At 37.5% G+C, this 15,778-nt stretch overlaps 1 protein-coding gene across 3 annotated transcripts in view; it reads right to left on the bottom strand.

Annotated features, from left to right (window-relative positions):
- Positions 1–15,778, bottom strand: part of CNKSR3 (CNKSR family member 3) — a 90,356-nt gene that overhangs the window by 63,587 nt on the left and 10,991 nt on the right. The window contains exons 2-3 of one of the 3 annotated variants that reach the window (XM_058169105.1): positions 11,815–11,887; positions 10,049–10,220 (exon numbers count right to left, since the gene is read on the bottom strand). The exons of 1 other annotated variant lie outside the window; for it this stretch is intronic. The gene's annotated coding sequence lies outside the window, so the exon portion shown is untranslated. The remainder of the gene's footprint in view (positions 1–10,048; positions 10,221–11,814; positions 11,888–15,778) is intronic. One more of the 3 variants, XM_058169115.1, reaches the window with a different exon arrangement.

Here is a 15,778-nt window from a genome sequence, read left to right as displayed (position 1 = left end):
TAACTTCTATCTCTCCCCCGATACGAATCATTGCCAATAGCTTGGACTCCTGTAATTCAACCAAAATAGTTTCTCCACTCGTGTTGACATCCTTTTCTTTGAAGTATTCAGCATAAAATTCTTTGGCTTTGTCTAATGAATCTATTCTAAACTTTTGCTGCTGCCAGGTAAAGAACAGGCCCTCTGGAATCAACCATTTATAATTAATACCTTTCTGCAATAAAATCTTGGACAAGAAATGTCCTTCTCTTCTTATCTCTCTCACCCAAGGTCATTTAAAATTGTGACACCCACTCACCCGCCTAAAGCAGGACTGAGGCGTATTCTTCGAAAAGGCCTAACTATACATCAATTCTAGGAATAAACAAAAGAGAAATTACAGGCAGTCGTCAAGTTAGGACCGCAACGGAGCCCAAAATTTATGCTGTTAAGTGAGAAATTTGTTGAGTGACTTTTGCCCCATTTTATGACTTTCCTTGTCACATTCTTTAAGTGAACCACTGCAGTTGTTAAATTAATAACACAGTTGTTAAGTGAACCTGGCTTCCCCACTGACTTTGCTTGTCAGAAGGTTGCAAAAGGGGATCACACGACCCCAGGACACTGCAACCGTCATAAATATGAACCAGTTGTCAAGCATCTAAATGTAAATCACATAACCGTGGGGATACTATAACGGTCAGAAGTGCGAAAAATGGTCAGAAGTCTTTTTCCCCCGTGCCGTTGTCACTTTGAATGGTCACAGCCATCCAGATGTTGCTATAACTCTTACCATTCCTTATTATAATAAGACATTTATAATACAACAATAATTGATGTTAATATTAAGGCTGCTGGGAAATGTAAATCAGCACCATTTGTAGGATGCATGTGCCCCGTACTTGCAATGTGATCCCAGAGTAACAAGGGACGTAAATGGGAGCTGAATAAAGCCTGTTATGATTGTGATTTTGACTCCTGGTTTACTTAATAAAGTGAGCTTTGGAAGTACACTTCTGTAGTAATTGCAAGATTAGGAACAGTTCACCAACCTACCATATTTGCCCAAAACATAATCTTTCAGCATGGCACATGAGCTGGAGTTGAACAAACAAAATGGAAACAAAAGCACATTCACCGATTTTTTTTGCAGACACCTGGTATTTCAAGTTTCAACAAAAGCATATACAAAGGCTGGTGGCTTGCAACTATCAGATGCAGTATCAACTGAACTAAAGAAACACCTGCCCAGAGAAGCAAGTCTGGGCAGTGTTTTGTGCCACCACAAAACCATCTGGATGGGTATTGCTGAAATATGACACCCATTTAAAGCTAAATGTTGCCTTGTCAGAAAAAGATCCCAAACTAGTAGCTTCCATTCTTTCAGGATTTCTTGAAAAAAAGAGAACAGGCAAATTCGGGGGGAAAAATACTTCAAATTCCTCATTCTGTATCATTCAGGAGAAAATGTGGTTTAATTTTACCTCTTGCATTTTGTAGTGAAAAGAAAGATATCCGTTGAAATATTTGAAGCACAAGAAGAATCTGAAGACTCAATAAAATCAGTCAAAGCAAGTATAAACTAGCAGGTAAAAACTAAGCCATAACTTACAAACCACAATGGCTCAACAGTACAACACAGCACACTAAACCCAACTTGGCAGAAACCTCACCATGCAACATTACTGCTCATAAAGAACCACATTATGATTGAGCGAACAGCCACATTGGCACCAACCTCCAAAGAAAGAGCATTCCTTTACTCAGTGCCACATAATGTAGCACTCTCAACAATGGGAGGTAAAAGAGCCTCTCTCTGACAAATTATAATAGCAATAGCACTTAAGGGCTGCTTTACAGCCCTCTCTAAGCAGTTTACAGAGTCAGCATGTTGCCCCCAACAATCTGGGTCCTCATTTTAACCACCTCAGAAGGATGGAAGGCTGAGTCAACTTTCAGCCTGGTGAGATTTGAACTGCCAAACTGCAGACAGCCGGCAGTCAGCAGAAGAAGCCTGCAGTACTGCACTCTAACCACTGCGCCACCGCGTAATACATGTAGAGTTCTCCTTCAGCGACCACAACTGGGACTGGTAACGCAGTCACTAAGCAAAGCAGTCATTAAATAAAACTGTGACAATGCTTACAATCTTACTTCAAGCTTCTCTTTGTTTTACAGGCCTGCAAAAATGATAAATGTGGGCACTGGTAACAAAGTTATATTTTCATCACCGTTATAACCGCAAACAGTCATTATCCAAGGTAGTTGCTAAACAAAGACTACCTGTATATGGGTAGGTGGAGAGCCTAGCTCTCAAATATCCCGGCTCTCAGTTGTTTTAAACTAAAAAAATTAGTTCAGGATCGGTCCTGATCCTGTTAAGCCAGTTAAAGCCTAGACTCACATATCAGGCTAAGCCATAATGTTGTTTGACTTTGACTGGATGTATGATGAGAACCCATAGCCAACTATGACTTATTTAAGAATCCATGGCTTAGACTGTTTTGAAAACTTCAAGGCTTTCATCCAGATCATTAAATTGTCTATTGCACAATCCAGCATTTATAAAGCCTCAAATATTTTATTGATACTGGCTTTCTATTCTAAACAGTGATACACGTAGTCCTCAACGTATTACCACAATTGAGCCCCAAGTTTTTGTTGCTAAGCGAGACAGTTGTTAAATGAGTTTAGCCCCATTTTACAGTCTTTCTTGCCGCCATTGTTAAGTGAATCACTGCAGTTATTAAGTTAGTAACACAGCTGTTAAGTGAATCTGGCTTCCCCATTGACTTTGCTTATCAGTAGGCTGCAAAAGGTGATCCTGGGACACTGCAACCGTCGTAAATATGAGTCAGTTGCTAAGATCTGAATTTTGATCATGTGACTATGGGGATGCTGGGTATAAGTGTGAAAAATAGTCATACGTCACTTTTTCCAGTGCTATTGTAACTTTGAATGGTCACTAAATGAACTGTTGCAACTTCAGGATTACCTGTACTTTCATCAAGTAGCTTCATTTAGATATTAAAGAGCAAAGAAAAAAGGTTAGAGTCTTGTAGCAATGCCCTACTCAACTGCTGTAGAGCCAAGCTCCAGTGAAGTATCTTTAGAACTGATTCTATATACATAATGCCTCTCATCCCTAAACTCTATTTAGCACATCATTTTAATTGACAAGCAAATTTAAATGTTCTAGAAAAAGAAAATGCAACTTTGTCCTGCTGGTACCAATTTAATGTTTGCACACTAGCAGAATTTCGGGAACCTCCCTCCTTCAAATCAGACCAACACTCCTAACTTCAGTATTTGAAAGCTCCTCCAGTATACTTTTGTTTATAAACATTAATGTGGTTTGAATTATTACTCAGCTGGGGTGACCAAAGAGGAAGTGAAGTATTTTTTTAAAAAAAAAACAAAACAGAGCATCCCCACCTTTGCTGCCTACATTACCACCATTTTTCCCACAAAATAATCCAGTCCCACCCAGCCTGAAATGTTGAAACCAATATTCAATATTTAGATTCTAGGAGATTTAGATCTATTATACTTTGGACTAGTCTATGGGTCAAGAATCTGGAAATGCTGCATACAGAAACAGAAAAGTAAACATACTCAAATGTCCACACAGCAATTTTTCAGTGTACATTTCTATATCCATATGTTTTTTGTTTAAATCCAAATACAGAAGTACAAACAGATTAATCCATGAAGGATTATGTCATCTTTTTTTTAATGCCATATTTTAACATGCCACAAGGTACCTTGTGGCTCATTTTTGCTGCAACAGGATAAAAAAAGATGATCTCTTTGAAAATTAAGAAAAAAATATGACTTTGGAAACAAGGTTTTTTGATGTGGAATACATCATTTAGAAAATAATCCTGAGTAATTTAATCTTGTTTTGTTGAAAACTGTTTTAAGGAACTACCAGATTTTGAAAAAAGATAAAAAACCAGTCAGTCAGTCACTCTTTTTAAATGCTTTTGTTTATTTCTGGAGTTGCCTATGAAACATTTGAGTTTCACTAGTGGCATCCAGGAAGACCAGGTTCAACCTTTCCAATTAGACTTTTATTTATAGCATTCCAAGCAAACATCTGTTAAGTCAACGAATGTTCTATATTTTTGCTGGTCAAGCCCAAGTTTATTTTAATGTTTAACAGCAACAGCAGAGATTTGTTTATCGTATTACAAGCTGCTATTTGTACTTCATTCATATGAGAGTTGGGTATCACCAAACATATCCTGCTTAGAGTTGAAGGATCACACCCTATCTTTCAAGATACCTATGCGGCCTGCCATTGAGAGTGGATATAACAAGACTTGTTTATGAATCACGAGGACTCCTTTGGCTGAACTCTAATAATGAATATAGGTAGGCACTTATTCCCGTAACGAAATCAGGAAGCTATGTTGCAATGTTACTTGACATGAGGAAACACCTGGGTTGGTATAGGATGTCTACTCCTGCAGCGTGACACAAGTTTGGAAGATTGCAACAGAAGAATTGTTCGAATCGCCGTAATGTCTGCCTTCCCAATTTGATGTGATTGCAGATTATGCACATATGTATGAGTGCCCACAGAAAACTGTGGTAATACCAATAAACAAGTCAGAAGAGCGCCATAGGAAGTGCACATTTGCATGTAATGATTTTGAAATCAAAGGGGGGAAAAAAACCCATGCAAAATAGATGCACTAAGTAGGTCTGTGAAAAACACCTGTCTATAGCACCTTAAAGCAAAAATCCATCTTTTTCCAGGGTTCTTTCAAGGTGAAATACTGTATACATTCCGCAGCCCTTCATGGTCCAAAGCTCCTTTTGGAGATGAAACCCTTAGAATACACTAATGCAAGCAGTCTTTGACTTACAACCATTCGTTTATTGACCATTCAAAGTTACAACAGCACTGAAAAAAGTGACTTATGACTGATTTTCCTACTTATGACCATTGCAGCATCCCTGTGGTCACAGGATGAAAATTTGGGCACTTGGCCACTGACTCATATTTATGATGGTTGAAGTGTCCCAGGATCATGTGATCACAATTTCTAATATTCCCAGTTGGTTTTGACAAGCAAAGTCAATGAGGGAAGATTTGCTTAATGACCACATGATTCACTTAAGAACTGTGGCAAAACGGTCATAAAATAGTGCATGACTCACTTAACAACTGTCTTGCTTAGCAATAGAAATTTTGAGCTAAATTGTGGTTATAAGCCAAGAACTACCTATAATGAGCATTTACAAGCTCTGAATCCTTCAATATTACCATTTCACCACCATGCTGAGTCCAAAACTTGTATATGTGAATATATATTCATCCTCAGCCAGATATTGTAGTTCTGCCTTAGTATGAGATATGAGTGTAAGATATACACCAGGCCACAAATTACAGTTCCATCAATCATAGTTAAAACTAATGCTTAAATGTAATATTTCATCCCACTCAATCTAGTTTTCCTAACCTGCAATAGACATATAATTTTCAATCAATTTCAACCCCATTCTTATTTCCTGCAAAAAGAATTACTGGATGAACTACACTTTATATTTAACAGAACATGGCCTGTTAAATTGCTCACTGAAGCAATTTAAGTGCTTGCATTTATGCAAGCTCCATTAATGCAAGCATAAATCATTAGGTTCTCAAGAAAGTTGTGGGAAGTGAATGAGAGGTAAATAAAAGACCTGGTGTGCCAGTTATGGGACATTATTATGGGGAGTTAACATTCTTCTCCAATTATACTTTAATTTTATGCAAGCACAATTTCTGCTTGGTTAAAAATCTGCAGGAAAATACAGCTATCACCCCACCATGCTCCTATTAAATCTGCCTAAATAAGTCAATGAGCAGCTTAACAATGCAAGATTTGTACACCTTTGGAAGCAACTGATTAGAGGGCGGGGAATCACGGATGGGGCCACACTTCAGAGCACCTCTTAGCCATATTATGTGTGTGAAAATGAGCCAGTTTGGTGTAGATATTAAAGGCGCCTAGAAACCAGGAGATTGGGAGCTCTAGTCCTGCCTTGGGCACAAAGCCAGCTGGGTGACCTAGGGCCAATTACCCAAGGTCTTTGAGTCCTAGGAAGAAAGCAATGGCAAACTAGTTCCAGAACCATGCCAAGAAAGTAGATTCATTCAGGCAGTTCTAGGAGTCAATATAGATTCAAAGTCATGAAAAGGAGGCGAGGGATCAAAGAGATGCAATAGTTGCAATTTAGCCTACATAAGGTAACTCCCATTCGGAATGGTGCTTCATGCTAATAAATAATGTCGTTCACCATGTTGTGGCAACACCATCTGCCTTCTTACACAATTTGCAAAAGAAGAATGTAGTTCCTCTTTCCAAGCTAGGGCATTCACAGAACCTTGGTTGGATGGGCAGTTGCCAGAAGCTGCTGCAGAAAAGAACGAACCAAAGCAGCAACTTCAGCTAATTCAGAGAAGTGAAGCGACCTCCCTGCTTTACCACACGGTGGCAAAACAGATGCTTTCTTGAAATCCCAAAGATGTTTTTTTTCAAGAGGCAACTGGACTTTCTGGTTTTTCTTTGAAGACGTTTCACTTCTCATCCAAGAAGCTTCTGAAGCGAAACGTCAGTTGCAAGCTGATTGGTTGGCTGTGTTGCTACATATTGATTGGTTAATGGGAGTTTTTTAAATTGCTGGCCTAGCTGCTGCAGGCTGATTGGTTGGCTGTGTTGCTAATTGGTTAATGGGGTTGATGTTTGTGTGGGAAGTAGCATTTTGGGCCCTGGTCTGGTTCCGAGTTCGAGGTCCTGTTATGTGTTGATGTTTGTGTGGGGAGTAGCATTTTGGGCCCTGGTCTGGTTCCGAGTTTGAGATCTTGTCATGTGTTGATGTTTGTGTGGGAAGTAGCATTTTGGGCCCTGGTCTGGTTTCAAGTTCAAGGTCCTGTCGTGTGTTGGTGTCAATTTTTGTAGCTGGGATTCGTTTCTTGACTAGGGCTAGTTTCCAGATGTTTGGTAAGTGGGAGGTATCATCATGTTTATTCATGTTATGGGGGTGTTTCTCTATTTCTATGGCTTCCATAATTATTTTCTTGTGGTAGTGTTCAGTTTTGGAGATTAATTTGGTTCCTTCAAAATCAATGTCATGTCCTGTTGCTTTAAGGTGCTGGAAAAGAGATGAAGTTTTTTCTTCTTTTCTGACTGCAATCTTGTGTTCTGCTATGCGTGCATTTATTCTCATATATATATGTGTGTGTGTGTGTAGATCTTTGGTTATTCGGGTTTTCTCCCGCGTAAAATTGGAAGTGTCTTGGCGACGTTTTGTTAAGTTTACAATAATCAGAAAGAAAAGTAGTTTGGCATACTTAAGGCTTAAGAATATTTTCAGCCATCAGTTTGTTGAGTATTTGTGCTTACTTCAAGAGAATGTTGTACCATAAAATACTCTTTAAAATAAAATGCAGGCAACAAGAGATAGTGTAGTCTAGTGCAGGGGTCTTCAACCTTGGCAACTTTAAGACTTGTAGACTTCAACTCCAAGCAAAGCTGGCTGAGGAATTCTGGGAGTTGAAGTCCACAAGTCTTAAAGTTGCCAAGGTTGGAGACCCCTGGTCTAGTGGTTAAAGTGCTGGGCTAAGACTGGAAAGCCTCAGGTCTAAATCCACCCGTAGCCATGGAAGAGAGTGTGTCATGAGGAATTAATTTTCTCAATAACTTTAACAGACAAAGCTAAAGGTGGTAGTTACAGTTCAAGAAAGACCTCCATTACTGCCTTAAAGCCTACTAATTTTTTTCGAAGAAAAGCTTGCCAGATTAGTTATATGGATTAAATTTCCAAGAAGATAAATTTGAGAACTTGGAAATCATTGTGCATTCCACAAATAGTTTCTCAGATTGCCAAGAACCTAAAACTAACCCACAAGAGAATGACTTTGTATATACTAATTTAGAAATACCAAATGCATTTGTGCAAAATAAGTCTATTTTCCTCTTCCATGCTTTACATTTTCCCTTCCATGCTGCTCTAACTTTGAATTAAGTGTAAGCACTGCATGGGCCTCTAGATGTTTCAGAATAGTCCTCAACATACCTAATAAACCAGGGTTCCTGGAAGTTAAAGTAAGTAAACATCTGGAGGGCCACCAACTGACCATACTTGAAAACTATCATTTAGTTCTTTAGTGTCCTACATGGCATATAAACCTCCTATTTTATTATCCCAATGTCACCCTACTCCCTTCAATTGGTATTTATTTTATTCTGGATATCAGCGGGAAGAACTGCTGCTTACAGATGTTGCTGTATGACAACTCCTAGCATTTATTATTACTGGCTGGAGCTGCCAGGAATTTCATAGATACCCATGAATTACATAGAAATCTAATTGCAGATAAAGGAAGAAGCTCTTTATTTGCTCCCTTGCTTTTTCAACCTCTCAATGTCAGAAAAACCAATTTCTGACTTCAGAAATTCTCTTGAAGAACAATCCCAGCTTCATGTTAGGTTTAGTAGAAAAACCAGACTTGTCTCTATTCAGCTCATCATATGCAGCCTGCACTTCTTCTCAGGAAAAGTTACTTTACTGTAGTATTGTATACACCCCACCCTACACATAGCAGACAACTCAGCAATTATTCAATGTGGGCACTAAATATTCTTGCACCGAACATCAAATCTTCAACTTTATATCTCCAAGTTATTCACATTGAAGTATTTTAAAAAATCAACTTTCTCTCTTATTTAGTAAACGTCAAGCATCCATTCTTATTAAGAAATCCTTGAATCTGTGTCAACAATAAAAACTAAATGCTTCACATCAATGTAAAAAAAAAGTATTATTCTATACAACTTTTTAGGAGGAATGGAACTCATATTTATGTACATTCACAGATCATATGATATTCAGTGGGATTAAAGCAGGTGACCATATGACTTGACGGAAATGTTCCATTTCCTTTTAAAATATTTCTAATGAAGCTAATCCAACCCCATTGCTTTTTTTCCCCCTAAATATTTCTGTCTCTTACAAACTGTCTGCTACTGGTGACAGATTTGTTTCTAATTTACATTCTTTAGGCATGCCTCAACTTGTTCTACTCACAACACTCTTCTGGCGAAGGAGGTAACAAACAATGACAAAAGCTCCCACTTATACATGGTTTTCATGACAGCACTGGGTTAAGCTCTCTAAGGATGTCATCCTCATTCAGGATCTACAGCTGTCTGCCAATTAATGGTGAAGACATTAGACTAGAAAACATGAGATTGTGAGTCCAAGTTCCACCTTAGCCATGCAAACTGACTGGTTGATCTTGGGCCATTCTTTCTCAGCCCAACTCACCTCACAGGGTTGTTGTTGTGGGAAAAACAGGCGGACCAAAGGTGTGCTGGATATTTTTGCTGCCTTGACTTATTTGTTAAAGTAATAAAGGCAGGATGCAAATAAATAAATGGATACACATTTTTAAAAAGTATTAAATCTTAATTAATCCCACCAAAGGCAAGGCATTTTAGGGAGAGATTAAGTTACCATGCAGTCATTGCTACAGATCCCATATATTGTTCATATAGATTAAAAAGTCATGGTAGACTTTATTGACCTTCCCCTCTTCCCAAAATCTCCCTTGTTTATGATCATTCCATGGACAGCCAAGGTTGAATATTATGGGGTTAGTTAACTAAAAAGTTCTACAATATTGGTAAATTGACAGAAGCCTTTCAGTTAACTGCAACATCCATCAAACCACTGAGACTGATAGACTCATGACAGCCTCACAAGACTATCTGCCTATCTGTACATGCAGACACAGAGGATCCAATGAAATGCAGATCAGAGATCATATTTGTGGGTGCTTTATTTTCCCACGGTGATAAGGAGCTTCTGAATATCCTAGGACAAAACACAATGCAACAATGAGAGCACTGACTATTTGACTATCTGAAACCAATCATCCTTTCTCCTTTGCATCAATAACATTAATAGCATGACAAATCTGTCTTCCAAATTCTCGAATGTTTTCTTCACTGACAAAATAGATTTTATTTTTATTCATCTCAGGTTGATCTGGAATGTAAAAGACATTTCTTACCTGTCTCTGATTACTATAAACTGATAAGAGATTATCAGGGATAAGATTAGTTCTGTTGGTGTTTGTCACAAATCTTTCCATCCCTCTGATGTTATTGGTAGCTGCATGCTTCCTGAACAGAAAGACCTATATATGGAATGCCCTCATCATGTGTTCTTACAATTTAGTTGAACTGTGGAAAGCCAGAAATGAAAGGATTATTTAATTATAAGGACGTTTACATACATTCTGCCCACCTTATATAACCAAGTGAAGAGCCTTCCACCTCACTCATGAAAATTCCAGCAAATTTTTCTTATCTTTAGGAAGGAAAAAAATAAATCCCATTTCTCTTTCACCAAACAGAATTAAAATAGTTGAAAGACACATACTGCAGTCCTTCACTAATAAATCTGAAACCATACAATAAAGATCCAAGGAAAATATAGATAACAAGCTGGCAGCAATCTGTCATTTCAACATATGGTTAGTTTCAACACTATGCATGACAATCCTATATTTGCAAAACTGGAGCCAGAATAGTAAGACAACCACTTAGTATTTTCTCAGGGTACAAACATGTCCCAAGCGAATAGGGGTCATGTTCTAAGGACGGGGTCTCCAAACCTTGACAACTTTAAGACTTGTTGACTTCAACTCCCAGAGTTCCTCAGCCAGCTTTGCTGTTGTACCCTAGTGAAGGATGGCTATTGCCCATGAAGTATACTGAGCCACAGTACTTTATCAATACACTACAATAGTTTGACAGATATCTATTCTTTCTTTCATATGTGTTGGGAATTAAGTCAAAGGTTTCTCAGCCAGCAAAGGCTACAGTTGCTGGGAATTCTGAGAATAGCAGACCTAATACATCTGGAGGATCTGCTGGGTTTGTAGTAAGCAGATATACATTGCCCATACTAATACAACATTCTTAATACAGCTATTTTTCTGGATTTTTCACAATATGTTGAACCATAATCTTAATCTTTTTGTCTGAACCATTTGTCTGAAATGGTATAGGATTTCCTGCCTGAGCAGGAGGTTTGATTAAAAGACCTAAGATCCCTTCCAACTCTTTAGTCTAGTCTAGTGTAGTCTATTCGTTACTCTACTCTACTCATTACTCTACTCACTACTCTACTCTATTCCTTTATTTGGCCAAGTGTGATTAAACACACAAAAGTCTTCCAAATGCATTGATTTAAACATGAGCGATCATAAAAGAAAGCTAATCTCAAAACCAACAAAGCTTACCATGTTGTATCTAATACTTTTAATTGACTTCACTAAATGTATTATCTGAGTACTGCCATTATACTGTGTCTTATCTACTGTAATTAAAGGTTTGCATCTTAAAAGCATGCATAAGCCATTAATGCAAATAAATTCCATTACAAACCTATACTACTTTTCTTATTCTTTATTAGTAATAGAGAAATATATCTACGTAAAGAAGAAAAGCTCTCCAGTGCTTGAGGATGTTGCTCCCGCCATTTTTCTTATGGGCCTTCTACTTGATAGCCAAAAAGAACTGGATGGTCCAAGCAACTAAACCATTCACATTTTAGAGAACTTAAAGCAATATGCAAAAGACTGTTGATTTGCCTGGAGACTTGTCTATGAAGTCTACAAGAATAAAATATATACTACCACAATTTTTACACTATTTTCATGCCTAGATGCTATAAAGTGTTTCAAATAACATAAATGGTGATGGTATAATTATGCAAATAAATTATATACATTTGAATATCACAACATTCAAATGTGATACCTTCCCTCACCTTTGGTTGGTTAAAACAAGGTTTTACAATATCTGATAACCTGTGTTTTCCATTCATTCATTCAATTTTCTTCCTGCCACAAAAATAATTAATGAAATGTAACAACCTTTTATAGGATGAAATATAAGGATCTGAAAGAACTCCTTAACAAAGAAAGCAAGGTATAATTTTTCCCATCCTGAGATCTGTTTTATGACACAAGTCTTAAGCAACACCCAAATGGTTAAGATACAAATTATTCTTCCCCTGCACTAAAAAATAGTTACTTTATTTCAAGAATAGAAAATGGATAGTGACTGAACAAAATAAATGTAATAGAAAATAAATGTAAAAGTAAAATACAATTTAAAAAAATGTAATTGTGAAAGAACACCCAACTTCTATCTTGATTTCATTTCAATTGTTAAACATATCAATCTGACTTTCATTGGTCAGATTAGGCCTTTGGAGAACAGAAGTAGATAGCCTCCTATCCATCAGCAGTTTTCCTGTTTGATGATGCAAAGATATATTCAGTATATTTTTAAGGGGGGGGAAAGAGAACTCAAGAAAACAAAGGAAATTCTCTACAGCAGAACTGAAACAGAGCTAGCTTTCAGTGTCAAAAAGATGGAAAAGAAACTCTCCAATTTTCAGTGTGTATGAAAGTGTTCCCCCCACAAATTGGGAACACAAGTTAAACATGATGCAGAATGCAAGGGAATTTAAAAAATATATCTTTGTCCTATATAAATTTCGCAACTTTTTGGAAGAAAAAACTATGATGTAATTGTCTCAAAGAAAGGAGGCAGTAAACGCTAACTATCCATCTGTGCAACTTTGTACGTTTATGGTAAAATATGCTTACTTTAGGGGAGTTTTTGAGTGGGTTTCTAGTTAGATAAAGTTAAAAAGGAAGAAAAGGTCTTTAGTTAGGACTATGCAGTGGTTCAAAATCAAAGGGAAAGAGATGCTTTGGAGCAGCCTGTATTTTTTCTTTCTATAGCTGCAGTGCAACCATAAAGCACATTTGGTTTAAGAAAGTGCTAATAAATACTACAAAAACACCCTTTCAAGTGCTCCAAAGCAGCTTTTTCCCTTTGAATTCAAAGCACTGCACAGTCCTAATTTTGAACTGTTGAGTTGAAGCAGCATACCGACTCTTTAATTAAAAAATATTAGATTTGTCTTCAAATCCTTTATCCAGAACCTCACTGGATAACCTCAGATTAATTGATTTAAGTTTCCTTGCTGGATTGTTTGTGAAAAGGAAAGAAAAGGATCTCACAAATGCCATCTGAGCAATCCCAATAAATTGTTATACACCTAAAAATATATGTGCAGATTCATGCAGACAAAGCCAAAAAAGGAATCTTGTATCTGTGTTGTAAATAGTGTCCTTTGATTGACAAAGAAGAACAATTTGCTCACTAAGAAATACATTTATTTATTTATTTATTTATTTATTAAATTTGTATACCGCCCTTCTCCCGAAGGACTCAGGGCGGTTCACAGCCAAGTAAAATAGACAATACAATATAAATACAATTAAAATACAATTAAAAAACTTATTAAAATTGGCCACAATTAAAATTTGAGACTAAAACCCATTAAAATACCTATAAACTTAAAAACTACCCCAGGCCAGCGCAGATAAATAAGTAAGTTTTAAGCTCATGCGAAAGGTTCGAGGTCCGAAGTTGACGAAGTCCTGGGGAGTTCGTTCCAGAGGGCGGGAGCCCCCACAGAGAAGGCCCTTCCCCTGGGTGTCGCCAGACGACACTGTCGCGCCGACGGCACCCTGAGGAGTCCCTCCCTGTGAGAGCGCACGGGTCGGTGAGAGGTATTCGGTAGCAGCAGGCGGTCCCGTAAGCATGCATACTATCTTCTTAAATATCTAAAATGCTTGATTCAAATATTGCCCATCTGGCCATTTTTGCTGAAAAGGGGGTAGGAGCCTTTACTTGAATGTGTCTGAGAAAACAGATAACTAACGTGTAGACTTTAAGTTGTTTGCATATATTAAATTTATATTTAATTGAAAAAGTATTTTAGAGAAAAGAACATATTTTATCTTTAGTTCTTCCCACTTCATATTATCCAACAGATTTTTATTGTGAATTATTACTATTTTATTTGTTACTTTTTAGGATCCACTACTTTACCTCACTTAGCCCAATTATATTATAAACACATTTCTGGCAATAAAATAGGAAATTCAAAAAATAGGCATAATAAACTGCTAGCCCATGTGCTGAATCCAGTCACCGTTTCATTTGGCCCAATGTTTGTTCTAAGTATTTATTCCACTATTCTTCAAGATATCCACATCCAATAGGAAAAAAAGAGGGGGACAGTGAAATATATTCTTGTTCACAGGTTGACAGCCAATGAGTATGGGCAGCTTATGGATGTCAGACTGATTATCATCTAAATTTGGCTTGTACCTTAACCAACCTTATCTCTGAAAGGTCAAATGAAGACCAGAGGTGGGAAGGAAAGGGATTGGAGAAGGAAATGATAAAGGCACTAAGGCACTATTGTAGAATCATACTGCAAGCTCCATTCTTTGTATATCGTGTCGTATATCACATGTCATAATATCTCATCCATATATGAAAGAGCTGTTTTGAATAAAGCATCCTAATAGATACCTCCGACTACACTAACATCTATAGCTTTTTTTCATTAGCAGAATTCATTCCAAAGCAAGGCACCAATAACAATCGTTTCTGCAGTTATTTAATGCAGGTAAGTACAACAAGCTCTCTCATAGAGATACAGGCTGAATTCACATTTCCCATTAATTTCCATATTGAAGTTTCTTTGATTGTGATCCAGCCAATTATTGTTTAACGTGTGGTTAAAGAAACGATGGCTTAGCACCCTGTGTGAGCTCAGTTAGAAACATAAGAATTAAACCACACAGCTGGCCCAGATGCAGTTTCACAACTAATTTATTTAGTTAAGACTCTTGTAGGACCTAATTATACCTTTTGTAACATCAGGGGATTGTCCTTCTGCCTATTTCCCAAGATGTATATATTATCATTTGCCAGTAATATCCTATTGCATTAGACAAACAGGCTAGTGTACAACCCTCCCATCCCTCAAATAGAAATGTTGGGAATGTCAACCTTCATTAATGCAAGAATATATCACAGCCAGGTTTCATAAATAACCACAGTTTATCACCGTGCTTTCTGCATTCTTTTTTTTTTAGACTTCACTGCTTACCAATAATTCTTTAAACAACTCCTAATCATGCTTCATGCATGTAATACAATGTGCAACCCATAGAAATTTATGACTTGCTTCACATTTTTTACTTTAATGTTTTGTCAAAGTCGGACATAAACTATGGTTTACAAACCACATCAGTTAAAATCTAAACAAGTTATAATATGGCCCGGGGCAGTATTTCTTAAACTGTGGTCCTATGATTTCTGAGGTTCTCCAAGACACTCTCAATGAACCACAAGGTCAAATCTATTTGCTAGCCTGCATTGAAAAATAATAGTATAATATTAAAATACCATCAAACAATTATGAAAAGCTGTAACAGCAGGGAATGCATCAATTTCAATTTGGTTCTATTTATCTATCTATCTCAGCATACTAAAAAGCAGGGACATCACCCTGTCAACAAAAGTGCATATGGTTTTCCCAGTTGCAATGTCTGGCTGTATAGACCATAGAAAGGCTGAGTGCCAAAGAATTGAGGCCTTTGAACTATGGTGCTGGAGAAGACTCCTGCGAGTCCCTTGGACTGCAAGATGATCAAACCGGTCAGTCCTAGAGATCAACCCTGACTGTTCCTTAGAAGGCCAAATCTTGAAGATGAAACTCAAATACCTGGGCCATCTAATGAGAAGGAAGGACTCACTGGAGAAGAGCCTAATGCTGGGAAAGATTGAGGGCAAAAGAAGAAAGGGATGACAGAGAACAAGGGGGCTGGATGAAGTCACTGAAGCAGTAGGCATGA

Source organism: Ahaetulla prasina, chromosome 1 (genome assembly GCF_028640845.1).
Source record: "Ahaetulla prasina isolate Xishuangbanna chromosome 1, ASM2864084v1, whole genome shotgun sequence".
NCBI classification, from domain to species: Eukaryota; Metazoa; Chordata; class Lepidosauria; order Squamata; family Colubridae; genus Ahaetulla; species Ahaetulla prasina.
Note: the sequence above shows the minus strand (reverse complement) of the source record. Positions and strands in the feature narration are given on the sequence as shown.